Below are 18625 nucleotides of genomic sequence, written 5' to 3' on the forward strand. Positions count from 1 at the left end.
ATCGATTATCTGTGTCTCTAAAAGAACTTGGAGAGCTATTGGCTCTGCTTTTATATTGGAATCTGTCTAAACTTCCTAGGAAGGAGGGAGGAAGCAGCTGATTCTAGGCTGTGTGCAAATAGGGAAACTGAGGCTGGGAGGACAAAGTAATTGTGGGTGCAATAGGGATAATAGGTGAGTGCTTATCTAGTCTTTGAGCATAAACTCATGCTCCTTTTCATACAGTTAATTAGACAACAAAGAAGCGAGAGGGTATTCCCAGTACATCTGAACTCTGAAAATTTTCAGGGCTAACTGGTTAAGTTAGGACATTTGTATACATGTATAGGACCCTACAACCACATGGGGAAAAATTAGTGGGGAGAAACTTCTAAAAGAGAATTGAATCAGAACATATTCTGTGGACTGGGAGAGTTGAGGGTGACAGCCTTCCAAACATAAATGCCGCCCTGTGGAGTGGGTAATCAATATGATTTAAAACATAATTTAGTTGAAAGCATTAGTCCTTTGCCATTCATGGCTGAGCTTCATGGAATGAGATTCTGGGAGTCAAAGGTAGGAAATTTTATTCCATTTTGCCATCAAATCCTGGGAAAGTAGCTGTTTTTTTGCGACCCAGTTTAACAGTCATAAAATAGGAGTATCATCCTAAACTCAAGGGAAGATTTTTGTGAGTGCAAGGCTCACCCAAAGTGTTTAAAAGGGTGATATAAGATTCCGATAATATTATCTGAAGCATCCTGAAACTAACTCCACCCAGCTCCTTACCCATAGGATAAAGGTCTTTTCCCTATTTCTTTCACCCCTCCCTCTTCCACCCATGGTCCAAACTGTTAGAGACCTGGCCCTCACTAGATTAGATTTATCGTGGAAAACAAAGAAAGATTAGAAAGAAAAGGAAGTATAAAATGTAGGAGGCTTCCAGGTTGAATATGCAATTGTGTTTACAGGATGAATCAGATGATACATATGAAAGTACTTTGTAACACGTAACATGTTAACATGATAATGGAAGAGATTATTGCTCCTCAAAAGAACAGGAACTATGTTCTAGTCATTGCTGACCTCCAGGGCCCAGCCCAGTATATGGCACATAGGTCTTTTTTTTTTTTCCATAAACTTTTTATTATTGGAAAAGTTTCATTATACAAAAGTATAAAGAATAGTTTAATGCATATTCATGTGCCCAGTATCAAGCTTTTACCAACTCATTACAATGACATTTAATTAATGTTTTTTGAAAGAAAGGATTTTGGAAATTTCTTGAACTTAATTTACCCCATCCTCCTTTTCTTTAGAGGATTATTACCAATATGAACAATAAAATCAGAAAATCATATTTCCTATAGTATTTCTCATTAGGTTAATCACATCTGAGAAAAATAGAGGTAGAAGTCTTAGGGACACTTTTCATTAATTAATAAAAGGATTATAAAATAAACATTTTGATTTTATAAAGAGCAGAACCTCAAACTATTTTCTACTCCTGCTTGTGATTAATAGTTCATTCAGCCTCAGAGTTTTAAAAAACACTTTAGCACGGTAAGTAGGTGCTGGGAGTTGGCTGAAAACCATACCAGTCCCTAGGGCTGATCTGCAGGGCCATCAGCCCTCTGCCTTGACTGTGATATGGATGGAATGGGGCCAAGGTCTCCATGTTTCTTGGTGTTTCTATTTTATTTATCTTCGACCCTTGTCCTGCTGGCTCTTTATCTTTAAGGACACAGATAGCAGGCAGCTGAGTCCGATACATTTGCCCGAACAGCCTTTTGGCAGTTTTCATGTTTGTTTTCTGGGAAGACCAGGAAAAAGCCCACCAGTGGTCCGGATTGAGATGAGTGTCCTAGCTGTGAGACTGTGAGTGTCTGGGTGAGTTGCTTCCCTTTGGGGTTTACATATTTTAGTAAAATAACGCTTTTTGTTATAGTGGTATGGTGGAGAAAGGGGAGCCTTTAGAGTAAAAGAGGCCAGTAAAAAAGGGTTTGAATTTCATCTCCATGTTTTTCATATTTCTCATCTGTAAAATGGTTGTTTCAAGAAAAAAATCATTTTAAACCACCTAGTGCAGTGGCTGGCACACAGCCAAGTGCTCAATTATATAGGAGCTACTATTATGATCAAAATGAGGAAGTTGCAAGTAGAAAAATAGGCAATGGATATGGATAACTAATTCACTGAAAAAAAAAACAAACAAACCACTGGCCAGGAAGCATATACTCAACCTCAGTTGTGCCACTGTTTTTGCTCATCAAACTGGCAAAAAATATATATATATATACACATAATATCTATTGGTGAAAGTTGAAGCAAATAGGCATTTTTCTATACTGTTTACAAAGCCTCTTCACAGGTAGTTTTGGTAATGTCTATCAAATTTGAAATACATTACTCTTTTTTTAATTGAAGTATAGTCAGTTTACAATGTAGTGTTAATTTCTGGTGTACAGCATACATTCAGTTATACACACACACACACACACACACACACACACACACACACACATATATTCCTTTTCATATTCTTTTTCATTATAGGCTACTGAATATAGTTCCCTGTGCTATACAGTAGGACCTTGTTTTTCTATTAAATGCGTTATTCTGTAACTTGGCAATTTTGTTTCTAGGAATCTGCTGTACACAAATATACACACGAGTATACACTTATTGTACTGTTATTAATAAAGAAAACTGGAAATAGCTTAAATTTACTAATATGAAAAGATTAATATGGAATATTATATGTAAATACTATATGTAAAAATATAGAACATTGTAGTATGATCCCATTTATGTTAAGAAAAATAATTGTGTGAGTGTGTGCATTTTATAAATGTATAAAAAGAGTTGTCAGAGGGTATACTTCACAGTTTACTTTTAGAGAGTGGAATAAGATTAGGGCATACAGAGAAAATTTTGCTCTTTATTCTTTATTCTTCTAAATTTTTTGAATTTTCCCAATGATTATATATTATTTTTGTATTTGAAAAAAACAGTTTAAAAAAAGGGTTGTGCTGTGAATTAGATCATCCTTCAGTCCCTTTGTGAGTACTTGGTTTGATCCAACTTTATAGTTGGCTGAGGCCAAGCATTTCTTGGGTCTGAAGTGTGGGAAGAGCTTCCATTTAATAAGCAAAACTTTCTCTTTATGATTTGGGACTTGGATTGGTGGACTCCAATGACCCCTTCTGAAGATGGCAGGACTGCTTGGAAGCTAGGAGAGATGTTTCAGTCTTCTTTCCTACCGAAAAGAAAAAAAAAAGGTCTTGAGATTCTTTGGAAGAGTCAAGATCTCAGAGCTGCAGCATCTCAGAATCCAAGACTCCTGGGCTGGCAAAGAACTTTCCGAGTTCATCTGTCTCTCTGCTTCCTCTCAGGTCAGGTCCGATGAAATCGGACATGCCAGATCCCTTATAATGAAATTACTCTTCCGGTTTTAGGGAAATTTCTTGGACTACAGGTGCCCACCAACTTCTAGTGGTTTGCACATTTAGTTCTTACCACTATGTATAAATCCTGGATGAGAAAACAGACAAAACCTCTTATTTAAGATAGGGATAGGGGCTGAAAGATGAGGAATCCTGTTTTCCTGCACATGAGTAACTTGCCCTAACTCTGAAAAGAGCCACAAGAGGTTAAGAAAAGCATCATTCTAATATCCTTCAGAACTCTTTGATTTTAGATTGAACACAGAGGAGGAATGGCACTGAAGTACTGGCAAAGGTCTGTGTTGGGTACAGTGGTACTTCATTTCATCACATGGCTAAATATTTTAATATTTAAAAAATTGTGCACAACATCCATGTAAAATATAGTATATAATGTAAAAATACATAATATATAAATACAGAAACAATTTGAAGAATGATTATGAAAAACAAACCCCATGTACACTCCACCCAGTGTGAGAAGTAGAATATTACAAAGCTTTGGAAGGTCCTTGGTAGCGCTCCCAGCACTGTTGCAAACTGAGCACTGCACAAAGGTCCTTGCCTAGCAGAGGGAGATTTCCTCCTGGAGGGTGGTACCTTTTCCTTGGGTACAAAAGCTGTGTCTGCTGCTAGGCTGTGGGCTCACTGGGCTGTCATTTTCTAATTCATCTGCCTAGGGAATTATCCTTTTTCTCATTCCCAAAGAGGCCACTTACAGGCTTGTTATCTGTAGTTCACTCATTTTTCACTGCTGTATATATTTCATTGTATGGTCCATTATTCTGTAGCTGGAATTTTGTGTTGGCTATTACAATCAATGCACTGTTAACATTTTTTGCACATGTATTCTGATACCTTTGTGCACATAGTTATTGAGGGCATATACTCAGAAGTCAAACTGCTTGGGCAGAGTTTTTTGGTCTTCAACTTTAGTGGATAATGCCAAATTATTTTCCTACTATCATGAATGAGAGATTCTATTGCTCCACATCCTTGCTAACACTTAGCATTTCCAGATTTATTAATTTCAGCCATTCTTATGGGTATATTGTGGTGGATGTATAGTCGTATTTCATTTTAGTTTGCTTTCCCCAGTTATTAATATGGTTGTGTATTATTTGTACATTTATTGGCCATTTGGATTTCCTCATATGTGCAGAACCTATAAAAAAGGTTTCTTTTGGTGCAGCTTTGTACTGGATTATGTTTTGAAAATTGTTTATTTAATTTCTGGGAGTTATTTATATAATGTGGATTATAGTCCTTTTTGGGTTGAATGCTTTCTAACAAACTTTGCCACCTCTTTGGCTTGAGTTTTTACTCTTTTTACGGTGTCAAATATGATGCAGATGAATTGATCAATTCCTTATGGTGAGAGTTTGTGTTTTAAGAGTCATGAAGATATTCTCCTACATTATCTTTTTTGAAACTTGCTTCAAAGTATTTTATTGTGAAATATTCATATAGAGGAATGCCCAAAACAAAGAATATACACAGCTCAATAACAATTTATTACAAACATCCGTGCAACTACTACTCATGTCAAAAAAATAGAACTTTGTTTAGTACCCAGACACCCACTCTTGCTCCTCCTCCCCAAAGGAACAACTACCATGACTTCTATGTTAATCACTTTTGTGCCTTTTTTAAAAAAATAGTTTTTCTACCTCAATATGTATGCCTAAACACGATGGTTTAGTTTTGCTTTTTTTTTTGAAAAACACTTACATTTAGATTTAATCTAAAAAAAACAGGGAGCTAATTTTTATTTAAAATTTTTTGAAATACAAAATATTCATGGAGAAGCATGCAAATCATAAGAAGACAGCTAGATGAATAGTTTCTAAGTGACAATATCCATATAGTCACGTCCTAGGCTAAGATGGAGAATGTTTCCTCATGACTCCTCTCTCAATCAGTGACTCTTTCCTTTCTCCCAAAGTCTTCCCTCCTTAACTACAATCCTGAATTCTAAAATTGTAGTTTAGATTTCCCTGCTTTTGAAATATGGAATCCTACAGTATGTGTTTGTGTCTAGCTTCTTTCATTTAAATTATTTTTGTGGCATTCATCATGTTGTTGCCTGTAGCTGTGGTTTGTTCATTTTCATTGTAGTATAATATATAGTAAAAATATACTGAAATTCATTTATCATTCATTAGTCTATCATTGATAGCTACCTGAGTTTCCATTTTTTTGCCATTATGAAAAATGCAGATATGCACATTTTTTTGTACATGTCTTTCAATGCCTATGTGCACACATTTCATTGGATATGAGTGACACTGATGAAGTTTAGAGTATGTTTATATTAAAGTAGTCTCTCTCTTTATATATATCTGTGTGTATTGTGTATATATATGTGTGTAGGTATATATATTATATACATATATTGTAATCTTTTTAAAAAAGTTTAACCTTTCTGTGTTCTTATGTTTTAAGTATGTTTGCAGTAAACAGAATTTTGCTGCATTTAAAAAATTCAGTTTGACATTTTCTGCCTTTTAATTGAGGAGTTAATATATTTACATTGATTGTAATTATTCAAATATTTTCTGCCAATTTTTTAAACTATTCATCCTGCTTTTAAAATTTCTTATCCATTTTTTGGGATTAAGTTTCCCCTACTTAATTTTATCCCCTCTAATATACTAGAAGTTATACACACTGTTACTGTTTACTTATTTTAGATATTATATAGAAATTTTGACATGCATATTTAATTCAACAACATATTTAGCCTCCTCTAAACAACACAAAGCCTTATAATATTTTAACTCCATTCACAGTCTCCCAACATATGTAAAATCATCCAGTAATATTTGAATTTAGACAATATTGCTATTATTTTGGACAGCCAATGTTTATTTAGATTTATAGAATGTTTACAGTTTTCTTTGGTCATCTATACTTCTTGCATTTTGGAGCTTCCTTCTGGGATTACTTTCTTTTTTTCCTATGTATATCCTTTGGCATGTCCTTTTATGAACATCTATTGATAGTAAGTTCTTTTTTTATTTGTTTTTAATTTCATTTTTTATTGATGTGTAGTTGATTTACAATGTTAGTTTCAGGTGTACAGCAAAGTGATTCAGTTACACACACACACACACACACATATATATATATATATATACATATTTTTTCATATTCTTTTCCATTATAGCTTATACGAGAAATTGAATATAGCTTCCTGTGCTATACAGTAGTATGCCCTTGTGTTTTTTTAATCTATTTTATATATAGTAATGTGTGTATGTTAATCCCAAACTCCCAATTTATTCCTCCTCTCCCCTCCCCTTTGGTAACCATAGTTTGTTTTCTATGTTTGTGAATCTATTTCTGTTTTATACATAATCATCTTTTTAGATTCCACATATAAATGATATCATATGGTATTTGTCTTTCTCTGTCTTATTTCACTTAATATGATAATCTATAGGTCCATCCATGTTGCTGCAAATGGCATTATTTCATTCTTTTTTATGGCTGAGTAATATTCCTGTGTGTGTGTGTGTGTGTGTCTGTGTGTGTCTGTGTGTGTCTGTGTGTATATATACATACACCCCACATCTTCTTTATCCATTCATCTGTCACGGACATTTAGGTTGTTTTCATGTCTTGCCTATTGTTAATAGTGCTGCTATGGACATTGGGGTGTGGGTATCTTTTTGAATTACAGTTTTCTCCAGATGTATGTCCAGGAGTGGGATTGCTGGATCATATGGTAGGTCTTCTTTTAGTTTTTTAAGGAACCTCCATACTATCCTCTCTAGCGGCTGCACCAAGTAAATTCTTTTTTAAAATGTGAATTGTATATAATTTTTCAGTTCTTATATTGTTTATCTGAAAATATTTTTATTTTTCTGTCCTCCTTAAAATGTCATTTCACTGGATTTGGAGTTGATGGCAATTTTCTCTTACCATTTTGAAGATACATTACAATGTCTTCTGACTTCTCTTGTTGCTGTTGAAAAGTCAGCTGCCAGCCAATTTGTCATTTCTTTGAAGATTAATCTATCTTTTCTTGCTGCCTAATTTTAAGATCCCCTTTTACTCTGATGTCATGAACTTTCACTGTGAACTGACCAAGTATGAATTTCATTGTAGTTTTTCAGTGTGGCAATTTTTGGTCTTCCCGAATTTAGGATATTTACCATCTATTCTTAAAAATGTGCAGCTATTATTTCTTTGAATACTGCCTTCCTTCATATTACTATCTCCTTCTTGAATTTTAATTAGACATTTGTTGACTCTTCTTACCCTATCCTCCATGTATCTCGACCTCTCGTATATTTTATTTCCTTGTCTCTCTGTGTTACATCTTGAAAACTCTTCAGGTGATCTTTCAGTTAACCAATTCTCCCTCTGGATGTCAAATTGATGGTTAATCGGTCCTTTGAGTTTCTACTCTCAATTATTGTATTCTTTATTTCTGTAAGTTTTCAAATCTGCTTCATCAATTTTGATAGTTTCTTATACCTTTATTATCTTTATTTCCTCTAATTCCTTTAAAAATACTAAACATGCCAAAGGAGAAAACTGTTTCTCTACTCATAACACTTCTGACACCAAATATGTGGGTTTTCCACACCAAACAATTCTCTACTCCTGTATGAACACCAATTGAGTGTCCTACAATTTTAGTTGATTCTGATACTAACAACCAGGAGATAGTACAGACCCTACAGGCTAAAGGCTGAGTCCAATTGGACTGCCCCAGCCTCTTCAGGTACCAATAACAAGTAATAGGTCCCTGAGTTACCTATACTTTTGTCTGAATTGGGTACAGATCAGGGGTTCCCATGACCCTCTTCTCAGGTTCTATAATTTTCTAATAATGGCTCACAGAACCGAGGGAAACACTTTACTTTCTATTTCTTTATTATAAAGGATATTACAAAGGATGCAAATGAACAGCCAGATGAGGTACACAGGGTGAGGTTCAGAAGGGTCCTGAACTTAAGAGCTTTTGTCCCTTAGGAGTTTGGGGTGTACCACTGTTCCAGCTCATTGATGCATTCACCAACTCAGAAGTTCATCAAAACTTGATGTTCAAGAGTTTTTACAGAGTGTAACTTCTAGCTCCCCTCCCTTCACAGGAGGTCAGGTGTGGGGCTGGAAATTTGCAACCCTTTAAACATTTAGTCTTTCTGGCATCAGCCCCATCCTGAGGCTATAAGGACCCCGCCCTATATCACATCATTAGCATAAACTCACGGGTGATGGAAAAGGATGCGTTATGAATAAGAAGATATACTTCTCTTATCCTTATCACTCAGGAAATTACAAGGGTTTTGGGAGCTCTGTGCCAGGAACTGTGGACAAAGACCAAATACATATTTCTTATTATATCACAATATAACACATATATTTTCTTTGCATATGGTATCTGATAACTAGAATACTTGCAGTCATTGCAGGTATTATTTTGAAGTTCATTATTTCCTTGTATTTTTAGTAATATTTTATTATAAGGTCATATTTCTTGGAACCTTACCTGTAGGATTTTAAAAGAGGATTTATTTATGTTTATACAAGGTGCCTGGGGCATGAAAGTGATCATCTTTATAGTTTTCAGCTCAAGATTTTCTGGGTCACACAGGTAGTGTGAAATTCTGGACCCCTACAATATGCCTACAAACTTGTTTAGGAATTCTCAGAGGGGAGTTTTCTTTTTTCTTTTCACTACTCCATCCACAGTTAAGGTGGAGAGAGTCAGGTATCCTTACCCTTTCCTTCCATAAGCCAGGTTTTTTTTTCTTAATCTCTTATTAAGGATGTAGCCCTTCAGTTTTGGGGAGGTTGCCAATATGATATTTGGGTAAGATGACAGGGGCTCAGAAAAGAAGGACCTTATTCAACCTCAGTGAAGTCACAGAAGTTGCCTAGGTAAAGTGACACTTAAACAGATACATCTGTTACTTATTAAGTCTGGATTTATAAAGAAATGTGCATAATTATCTTAAAACATAAGACTAAGAGACTCTATTTTATTTCCATTAAAAATAATTTTGCCTAAGAAGTAATTAATTGCATAACTTTTGAAATGAAATGTCAATGACACTTAAATTTAGGACACTTAAACTGAACAAAGTCTTCTTGAACAATGAATGGGAGCCTGCCATGCGAAGGGCATAACTACACTGTGTTCACCACAATGCAAGAATTATGTCCAGTGTGTCCACAACACTTAGCATAGTACCTGGCACATGCTAGGTGCTCAATTAATATTTTTAAGTATATAATGAGTAAGCAGCATCAAAGTATTCAAGTGGAGGAAAACACTACATATAAAGCAAATAAGAAACAAATAACAAAACTTTATTAAAAATAACAAATTTGGCTTTACTAAGGGCCATTTCTTTTTCAACTAGTGTTTTTACAATATTTTTGGCAGGATACTTATTTGGGATACAGTGTACTCTAACAGGGATGATGAGACACATGAATAGTAACTATAACACATCTCCCCTGTGTACACAGTTTAGTTTCTCTCTCACTCTACAGTCCTAAAGTAAGGGTATGAGGCTTCAGGCTTCAGAGCGCCTCTGCTGATGAGCTCGGTGACTGGGAAAACAGTAAATGCTTCTGCAAATCATTATACCCTTGTCTTAAGCGGAGAAGAGCAGTCAAGTGTAAACGTTCAGCAAAAATATAGTTGTAGTTTGACTACAATCTGCAATCTGCAAATATCTGGGCTGTCAGTTTGCCACTGAAGGTGTGGTCCTAATGAAAGGAGTCTGAGAAGGAGCCTGCCTGGTCAAATGGTAGGAAGGTCCCAGAGCATAAGGTCTCTAAGAAGAGGTAGTGCATGCCAAATGGTAAAAACTTTCTTCCCTGGATTTCTGGCTTAAGGGGCAGCAGAAAGCCCATGGTTTTGTGAAGGCCATAATCTCACAGAATCTCTAATTTTTTCTTTCTCTTACATGGATATAGGGAGAGGGAAGAGGAGAAGGGATATTAATTCTTTTTTTTTAAACCATAAAAGTTCTGACTGTGGAAAAAATATCTTGTTGACTATAGGAATTTAATCAAGAAACCAAAACAACTTAGTCTTATAGCTGATGATCTCGCTGGCTTATATTATTGCCATACACTGAATTTTGAGTTATCAGGCCAAAAATGTGGACTTGGCAAAGATGAGGGTTACTGTCAATTGTTCTAGCTCCCCAAACTGGATGGCACCAGTGGCTGTGTGAGTGAATGTAGAAGCTGAAATCAACATCATGTTAACTTTGGTTCTATTCTGAAAACATTTTATTCCAGAGATATAGAAGATGAAGTTTTTCAGGGCAGAGATCATGATTATATCCCTCAATACACTGCCTGGCCCATAATAGTTGCTCAAGAAATAAGTGCTGAATGAAAAAATGCACAAAGGTTACTTTGGGTTGCTAAAATCAGAACAGTATTTGCCATTATTTTGGATGTTGGCGTGGGATTCGTACACCCTGGAACAGTTTCTTCTCTTTGCAGCTAGTGATACTTTTTTTGTCTTTGTTTATGAAGAACAAGCATTCTTCACACTGGCACAGTGGTCGTAGGCACAGAGGCACAAACAGATTTCCATTGCATTCCTCAGAAGACCCAGCAATACCACTCTCAAATGGTGAGTGCTTCTTTATCAGAAGATTTAAATTTGCAGGTGGTGGAGGGTGTCTTAGTCCTTTCTTTTTTCCCAGTAGAGATGAGTACTTCAAGGAAGAAAAAATTAGCTAAGTTTGATTGAATTTGATACATTTTACTGTTCTGTAGGAGTCAGGGTAGATACAATGTCATTTTCCTGTGCAGTAGTTTTTCCCCCTACACAAAACTTCATATATTTTCTGATCTTTATCTACATGTATGTCTCATTCTGTAAGTGGGCAGTGTAAGTATGCTTCTAATTAGGGAAGAGGTGTGCTTGTATTTATTGTAATTCACAAGGTACAGAAGATGTTAAAAAACAGTGTGAAGAGTTTGGGGGTTCTTGGTGGTTCTTGGTTTTCACTTGAAAATAGACAAGTATTTGGCAACTTCTGTCAAGAAAAATTTCCACGGGGGCCTCATCCCTATCAGTAAAAGCCTACATACGGCAGTAAAACATTTCCAGACACTTCTTTAGGTCTCTGAAAGCAGTATAGGAGAGAGGAGTAAAAAAAATTGTGGTATACAGCTTATAAAACACTCTCATGCATACCAATTCATTTCAGTATTATTTTTCCTATTTTACCACTGGGGAATCTAAGGTACATTTAGGTTAAGAACCTTGACCAGAGTCACATGGCTAGTAAGTGAAAGGGCTAGAACTCAAACGCAGGTTTTCTTATTACAAGTACAATATTCTTATTCCAAGTCCAACATTCCTAAGTATTGAATGTTGTGTCTGTTTTACTTTTTAAGAAATAGTTGGTTGAGGATTGATCAGATAGGACTGGCTCTTGGCTCTTGTTGGCTATTGTGGCTCCCGTTTCTTATGAACATTGTATTTAAAAAGATTATAGTAGCCTTGACTGAACAAAAGTTAATCTATATGCTGGTACTCAGCCTTGGTCAGAGATGAGATTAGTAAGGGTGAGGAAAACACCTGAATAATGAACATTTATATACTGATGGCAGAAGACTGATGGCTCAACATCCTGCTACATCTGAAAGAGCTGAATTCAATCACACTAATCTACGGTAGGGATTGCAGGGAGAGCAGGAAAGAAGTCCACTCGCATTCTCTTTGAATAAGAAAGATCAGTTGTAAAGTGACTACAGAGACAGACAGCTATTCCTTGATGTCAAGTTTAATCCCATAGACACTGGTGACTCCGGGGAAGCCCACATGCTGAAGCCTTCCCTAGCATCTAGGATGTGGTCTGGGGTTGTAGCAAATATATGTTCCTTTTATAGTGATTTGACCTATGATTTTACTTCTGAGAGGCATAAAGTCTCTGCTCAGATGAGGTGGGTAAAATGTTTGTTTTCCTTGGCTATGAAAGTCTTCTCGCAAAGAAATAACTAAAAAATCTCACCTCAAGTAATAATTTTCCTGGTAGGCCACCTCCAGAAGAAGGGAAATGCTATTTTGGACATTAGTTATATACCAATTAAATTGTGACGTCTACATCTACAGGTAAAGCATTTGTAGAAAGAATGAAGAAAAAGTCATGTAATTTTAAGGTATTCTCTTAGTGGCTGCCAAATGTAGAAAATTCTGTTTGTTACAAGATGTTAAATCAAAAGTTACATTATCAGCCAGATAATTCTTTGTCCTGGGGAGGGCTGTCCTGTGTACTGCAGGATGTTTAGCAGCATCTTTGACCTCTGCTCACTGGATGCCAGTAATACCTCCCCAGTTTTGACAACCAAAAATGTTTCCAGACATGGCCATAAAAATTATCCCCAGCTGAGAACTACTGTTTTAATCAAAGCACCAAGGTATTATAGAAAAAACCCAACTCCCTCCACCCCTTCCACAAAAACTGACCATAGTGAGTTCTGAAATGGACTTTCCCTAGAAATGAGAGGGTTTAGCCAAAATCAGGTAGATAACTCTATATACTCACAACAAGTTATAAAAGGTCAAGTGAGAATTAGTGAGGTATTTCTTTGGAGACTGTTGTTGGTATGCTGTGATTCTTACCACATAAGCTTGCCTGCCTCTTATCTCAAGGTGAGTGAGAGGGACCTCCAATGGAACTACTCAGAGTACTTGAGATGTGTCTCTTGCAGTTAGTGGGCCGCAGTGGACTTGTGTCTGTCTCCTGCCTGAAAACCAAAAAGGACAAGAGATAGGCTGGCAGGTGTTTTGGCAGCAGAGCAGAGGAATGCTGCAGTTGCACTGGGAGCCTGTATTCCCAAGTTTGTTTGGCCAAGAAGTGCATGAGCGCTTAATGTGGACCGTACAGAGCTGCCACTAGCCTAAACAGCACCATTAGAAAAAAAGATCTCCCTCATCCAGGCATTTTACTTCCATCTTTTGGAAAATAGTCACACATACGTTATAAACACTTTACTGCCACCTGCTGGAAAAGTGTTAAAATAAATATACAAATCCACGAGGATGATGTGAATGGCACTTCCTAGGGTATGGAGTACACAACCTTATGCAACAGTATATGGGGTGGTCCCAGGCCACTTACAAGTGGGCCAGTGTGAGAGCTACCTTAGATCCTATCTGACAGGGTCCTTACTGAGAAAAACAGGTTTCAAGAGATAAGAAGTTGGAGGTGGGCCACTAGATAGATTCCTAGGGACTGAAAAAGAGTAAAGAACTATGAGAGTAGAATGCTTTTCCTCAGATCAAGGGTTCCACGTGTGAGAAGCCACCAAAGAATGGGGACAGTGGTGGTTTCTGAAGTAACCATAAAAGCATCCATCAGAAAAAAAGGCAGCTTTAAACATCTAGCAGGCCCACAGTGTGAAAGCATCACATGGAAGTAAAATTTACAAACTTTCCTGCTCCCCTTTCTTTTCCTATCTTTCCCTCCTTTTGGCTCTGCTTGGAGAGCTGGGAGAGAACAAGAAAAACCAGGCATGATGCCTCTCCAGGGCAAGCAGTGAGCCAGGTATCCTAAATTGGTGAAGAGGGAGAAGTTTCAGTCTTTGTGACTCAATGACTATAAGACTTTCTGTTCGTAAGAAGGACCACATAACCTCTTGGAATCTGCCTAGTTAGGTATAAAACAGACCTCCTTCCACTGCACAGGTTTAAAAGGATAGCGAGAGTAAGAAATAAAGGTTTTTTGTTTTGGTTTGCTTTTTAAAATTACACCCCTGATTCCTATATTTTGAACATACTGGTTAATTATTATAAAGTAGGATATGGAAAAGATATCTTCCCAGGACATGTTCTTGAGTTTTACAGGGGAAAAATGGTCTTCAAATCAGCTCATTTGTTGAAAGCCCATACTTTGAGAGTAGGGCACATAAATGCATAAGAGTCTCTGTCCTCTGGGAGCTTACAGTGTTGGGTTTCATATTCAGAGTAATGCAATTATTACAGTCAGTTATGTCAACAAGAGCCTGTGTTGTACAGGTGGGGCAGGTTCAGGATTTTTCCTCTAACAATTTCCTCTCATGATTTTTACTCACTCGTGATTAAGCTTTAGAAGCAATCATGTTGCCCCTGTTCTTCAAGCGTGGAATCACAGGTAAAGCTTCCATTTAAGATGTTTAAAGAGATGCAAGGCTGAATGCATGGGTTGCATCTTGACTTAGCTGCTATGAAACTAGAGTCCGTCTGGTCTTCAGCTTGGCAGATTTAGACGTATTTCACTTCACTTAGGCTTAATCAGGCTCTGAGAAATTAATTTGGATAAAACAACTTTATAATTCAATCCAGTGAACAGAAGCTGATATATAAATCATGATGTGAATTTATTGAGGGCTATATTGCTAGTATAAGTAGTACCAGTCATGTGCCTTGAACATTTGCTTCTTACTGGGTATGAGATTGCTTGAGTTATGGGAAGACTACCTGATGATTGTGGAATCAGAGCGTGGGTCTTTGTATGCTCCTAAAGGGTATCTAGAATTTAAGTTTACTAGGGTATAAACTCAGTAATGGCAAGGATCTTATTTGTTGAAGTATCCCAAAAGACTAGAACACAGTAAGCATTTAATAAGTATTTGTTGAGTGAGAAATTGAATCTGAGCTAAGTTTCTTGGATAATGTGTGGATATTGGTCCTGGTCATTAAAATCAATAGCTTCTATTCTAGACAGAGTGGGTGCCTACAATACATTCTTATTCAGATGGTGCTGGTTCTAGACTCTTTATGGACCCCACCCCTCTCTTATGACAGCATCAACTGGGCATGTGACACTTAGGTTACAGATGATTTATTTTACTCTCTCTAATGAAATTTGGGAGCCACCCTGGCCTCTGTAACACATTTACAGATCATCTCATAGGGAGACTTTTTTTTGTAAAGCTTGTCCCAAATTCTAGGCAGGTTCTTGTTTTACATTTTCCGGATTTCTGACTTCCAGCTCAGGCGAGTAGGGGACAACCGAACTGTGGCAGTTTATATTTTTACAGACAGCCAGGGTTCTTTGTGCAGATGTGGATCTACCTACCCGCCATCAAGGAGTCTAAAGGCAAAACACTGCGTTCCACTTCTCAATGGAAGATCTCAAAGCCATTAACAGACTAAAGCAAAAAAGAGATTGGCTGTATATTCATACCTTTGTGAACGCATGGGAGCAGCACAGTCGGTCTGGGTGTCTGTATAAGCAAGTACAGACTCCCCAGGCTCAGAGAGCTCTTCATTTTTTCTGTCTTTCAGCTCTACCTCTGAAGCTCTGGTCTAGTTTAGGAAGCTCCCTGTGAGCATTTAGCCTATTGACTTTCATATTCCCAGATGCTTTCGGCACCTTAAGTAGCTATGTTCTCTCTGGAGTCTAGATCGTGTCCTTAGGTGAAGAGGAGGAGTGGGGGCGGGCAGGTCCCCGATCTAACTCCCACCGATGAGAATGGGAACGTGAGTTACCGCTTCAGTCTGCCTGCAGGTTTTCCGTTAAGGTTTCCGCGATCCTCACCTAGATAAGGTCACCCGGGTTTTTCTGGTCTTCTGCAGGGGCGCACACTCCCTCCGCACAGACCAGGAGTGACCTCGGGCTTCCGGATTTGCCCTTCATGACTCCTACCTCCCCTCCCCACTTTTCTCTATCTTCTTTCCAACCTCCCCGAACTGGAGACCCCCAGACACCTCACTTGGGCTCGCGCCTGGCTTCGCACACCCTAACTCAGGGGCCCAAATTTGCGGCGGGAGAAGCACTGCGGTCCTAACGCCCACAGACTTCAGGACTGCAGCCAGGGGCTGTTGAGGACCCCCGCCCTCGCGTCGCGCTTGCCCCGCCCCCGCCCGCGGGCCCGCCCCGCCCCGCCCCCTCCCACGCACGTCACGTCCGGCCCGGCCCTCGCCCGCCCTCCGCCCTCCGCTTTCCTCCCGCTCGCCGTTAGGGAGGTTCTGCGCCTCAGCCGCTGCCTCCGTCGCCGCTCCCGCCCCCTCTTCTGCGTCTCCGCCTTCGCCACCGCTGGGGACGTCCGGGGGTCGCTTACCGGGCTGGCCTCACGCCACAGCCATCGCTTCAGCCTCCCTCCAGAGGCCGCCACAGGAAGAGGCTCGCCAGCCGCGGAGTCACCTGGGGCCTCAGTTCTAGCTCTCTTCCCGTCGCCGAGGGTCCTGGAGAAGCGGCCGCGGCCAGGGAACTGGGCGTCGCGGTTCCAACGGTAGGTGAACGGGCGGGTACCCGTTTATGCGCATGCGCGGGTCCCTGGTCGCCGCGGCCCTCCCCCCTCCGCCGCCCCCCAGCGCAGTGTCCCACCCACGCCGGACTCGAGGACGTTGCGCGTCTGGGTGCCGGGGATCCCAGGCAGTGCGGTGCAGTGCCGTGCAGTTGCCGCATTCGTAGAGGGGGGTCCCCTTTTTGCTTTAGCATAAGTGAAGCCGTGCGCCTGGCTGTCAGGGGGTGTGGCAGTCTTCGATTTTTCAGCCGCTGCAGTGCGCGTGAGCGGGTGTGCCTTCTCATCCTTGCTTCCCCAAAGTAGAAGGCACAGTAACCCACGCTTGTTTGCTAGCTTCCCCTGCATACCCGACCTGCGCCACCTCCTTGCCCATTTCCTTCACGCTGGGCAGTGAAGTTGATGCAGGGGGAAAAAAAAAGAGTGTGGTTTAATCTGGGCTCAACTGCGCCTCTTTTTAAGATCACGTGAGATGAGTGGTTGCTGACTTCCTTAAATCACTCGGAGAATATAGCCAAAATTGGGCTGTTGGTGCACTGGGGACCTGTCGAGAATGCACTCTGCATAGGGCAGGCTAGAGAGAGTACAGCGCTAAGTTTCAGGTGGGGCACCTGATTTCCGAGACAAGGTAATAGGAAATTGAATCAGTTGGCACATTTGCCCGGTGGGAAGTTGGTAAACTTCAATTAAAAGTCAGTTAAAAATCAGTTTTAGAAAGGCATTTCGTTTGGCTCCCCATTATGCAGTCTAATCAATGAAAAAAGTACATAAGTTTGGGCACTTACCTTATTTTCAAGTTGATAATCTAAAAATGGCAACCAGAACTGCAGACTTTGAACATTGAGTAACTGAGCTGCACTTACTTTTAAAGTCGGACATTAAATGATAGTTTTGAATTATTGGCTTTCTGGGTTAATGTGAGGCTGTGTCTTCAACTTTCCTTTTTGTGACCTTGCATGCAATACTTGTTGGACTGGGTGTCTTTCAGTTACTGCACATTTAGTAAGTACCTTTTTGTTGAATGAAATTGAATGAATTGGTTATTGTATATCCATGGGGAACCCCTTCTTATTTTTCTTAATCTCTGCTGCTTTTAAAATTGGGGCAGTATTTTCTCCGATTTAATTGTGTCACCAGTTAGGGATCTGGGACACAGTTTAAATCCTTGGAAAGATGTAAAAAGGCTAATCAGTGTCGTGTGTGTGTTTTTTAAACTTCATGTATAATGTTTCATTTATTAATATGAGTGTATAGAATTCTGTTTTCTATACCTTTACAATTTTTATTTATTTTAAAAATTAATAGGCTAGTTTTAGAGAAATTTTAAGTTCACAAAAAATTGACCGGAAAGTGTAGTTTTTCCATATCTCTGCACCCCCCCCCACAGTTTTCCCTATTCCTTATATCTTGTATTACTGTGAACAGTGTTTTTTTAAGAATGCCATCGTTTAGGACAGATGAAATGACTGAAATGAGTATATTATGCCTTGTCGGTTTTTCCTCACCAATAAAATGGCTCCCCTTTGTACACTGACTTTAATATTTGGAAATATAATGGAATAAATTGCTGTAGCTATACTTTGAAAACAATTGTGGTAAAAATACATAATACAAAATTTACCACTTTAACCATTTTTAAATGTTCAATTCAGTGGTATTAAGTACATTCACAGTGTTGTGCAACCATTATCACTATCTGTTTCCAGAACTTTTTCATCATTCCAAACAGAAACTCTGTAGACAATGATTTCCCATTCCCTCTTCCTCCTAGAGCCGGGTAACCTGTATTCTACTTTCTGTCTCTATAATTTGCCTATTCTAGTTACCTCATATAGGTGAAATCATATAGCATTTGTCCTTTTGTGTTTCTCATATTTTCATTTAGCATCATTTCAAGGTTCATGCATATTATAGTATGTTCCAGAATTTCTTTCCTTTTTAAGGTTGTATAATATACTCCATTATGTGTATATACAACA

The 18625-nt window shown here is 38.7% G+C and overlaps 1 protein-coding gene and 1 long non-coding RNA gene across 23 annotated transcripts in view; one reads left to right on the forward strand and one right to left on the reverse strand.

Annotated features, from left to right (window-relative positions):
* The first annotated feature begins 1850 nt into the window (after nt 1-1850).
* Nucleotides 1851-18625, forward strand: part of FAM13B (family with sequence similarity 13 member B) — a 102261-nt gene continuing 85486 nt past the window's right edge. For 18 of the 21 annotated variants that reach the window (XR_012067932.1, XM_015239531.3, XM_031673025.2 and 15 more), the window contains exon 1: nt 16495-16634. The gene's annotated coding sequence lies outside the window, so the exon portion shown is untranslated. Of the gene's footprint in view, nt 1870-14463; nt 14552-16494; nt 16635-16904; nt 16920-18625 lie in introns of those variants that run through there. The other 3 variants (XM_072956966.1, XM_072956965.1, XM_072956967.1) reach the window with 3 other exon arrangements.
* LOC116278146 (uncharacterized) lies at nt 9732-16580 on the reverse strand. 2 transcript variants are annotated; one of them, XR_012068221.1, is made up of 3 exons: nt 16464-16580; nt 14493-14698; nt 9732-11125 (listed from the first exon to the last, which is right to left on the reverse strand). It is a non-coding gene; the product is annotated as an uncharacterized lncRNA (long non-coding RNA). The 2 variants fall into 2 exon arrangements; XR_012068229.1 differs by lacking the exon at nt 16464-16580 and adding an exon at nt 15587-16233.

The sequence above is a fragment of the Vicugna pacos genome, chromosome 3 (genome assembly GCF_048564905.1).
Source record: "Vicugna pacos chromosome 3, VicPac4, whole genome shotgun sequence".
NCBI lineage: Eukaryota > Metazoa > Chordata > Mammalia > Artiodactyla > Camelidae > Vicugna > Vicugna pacos.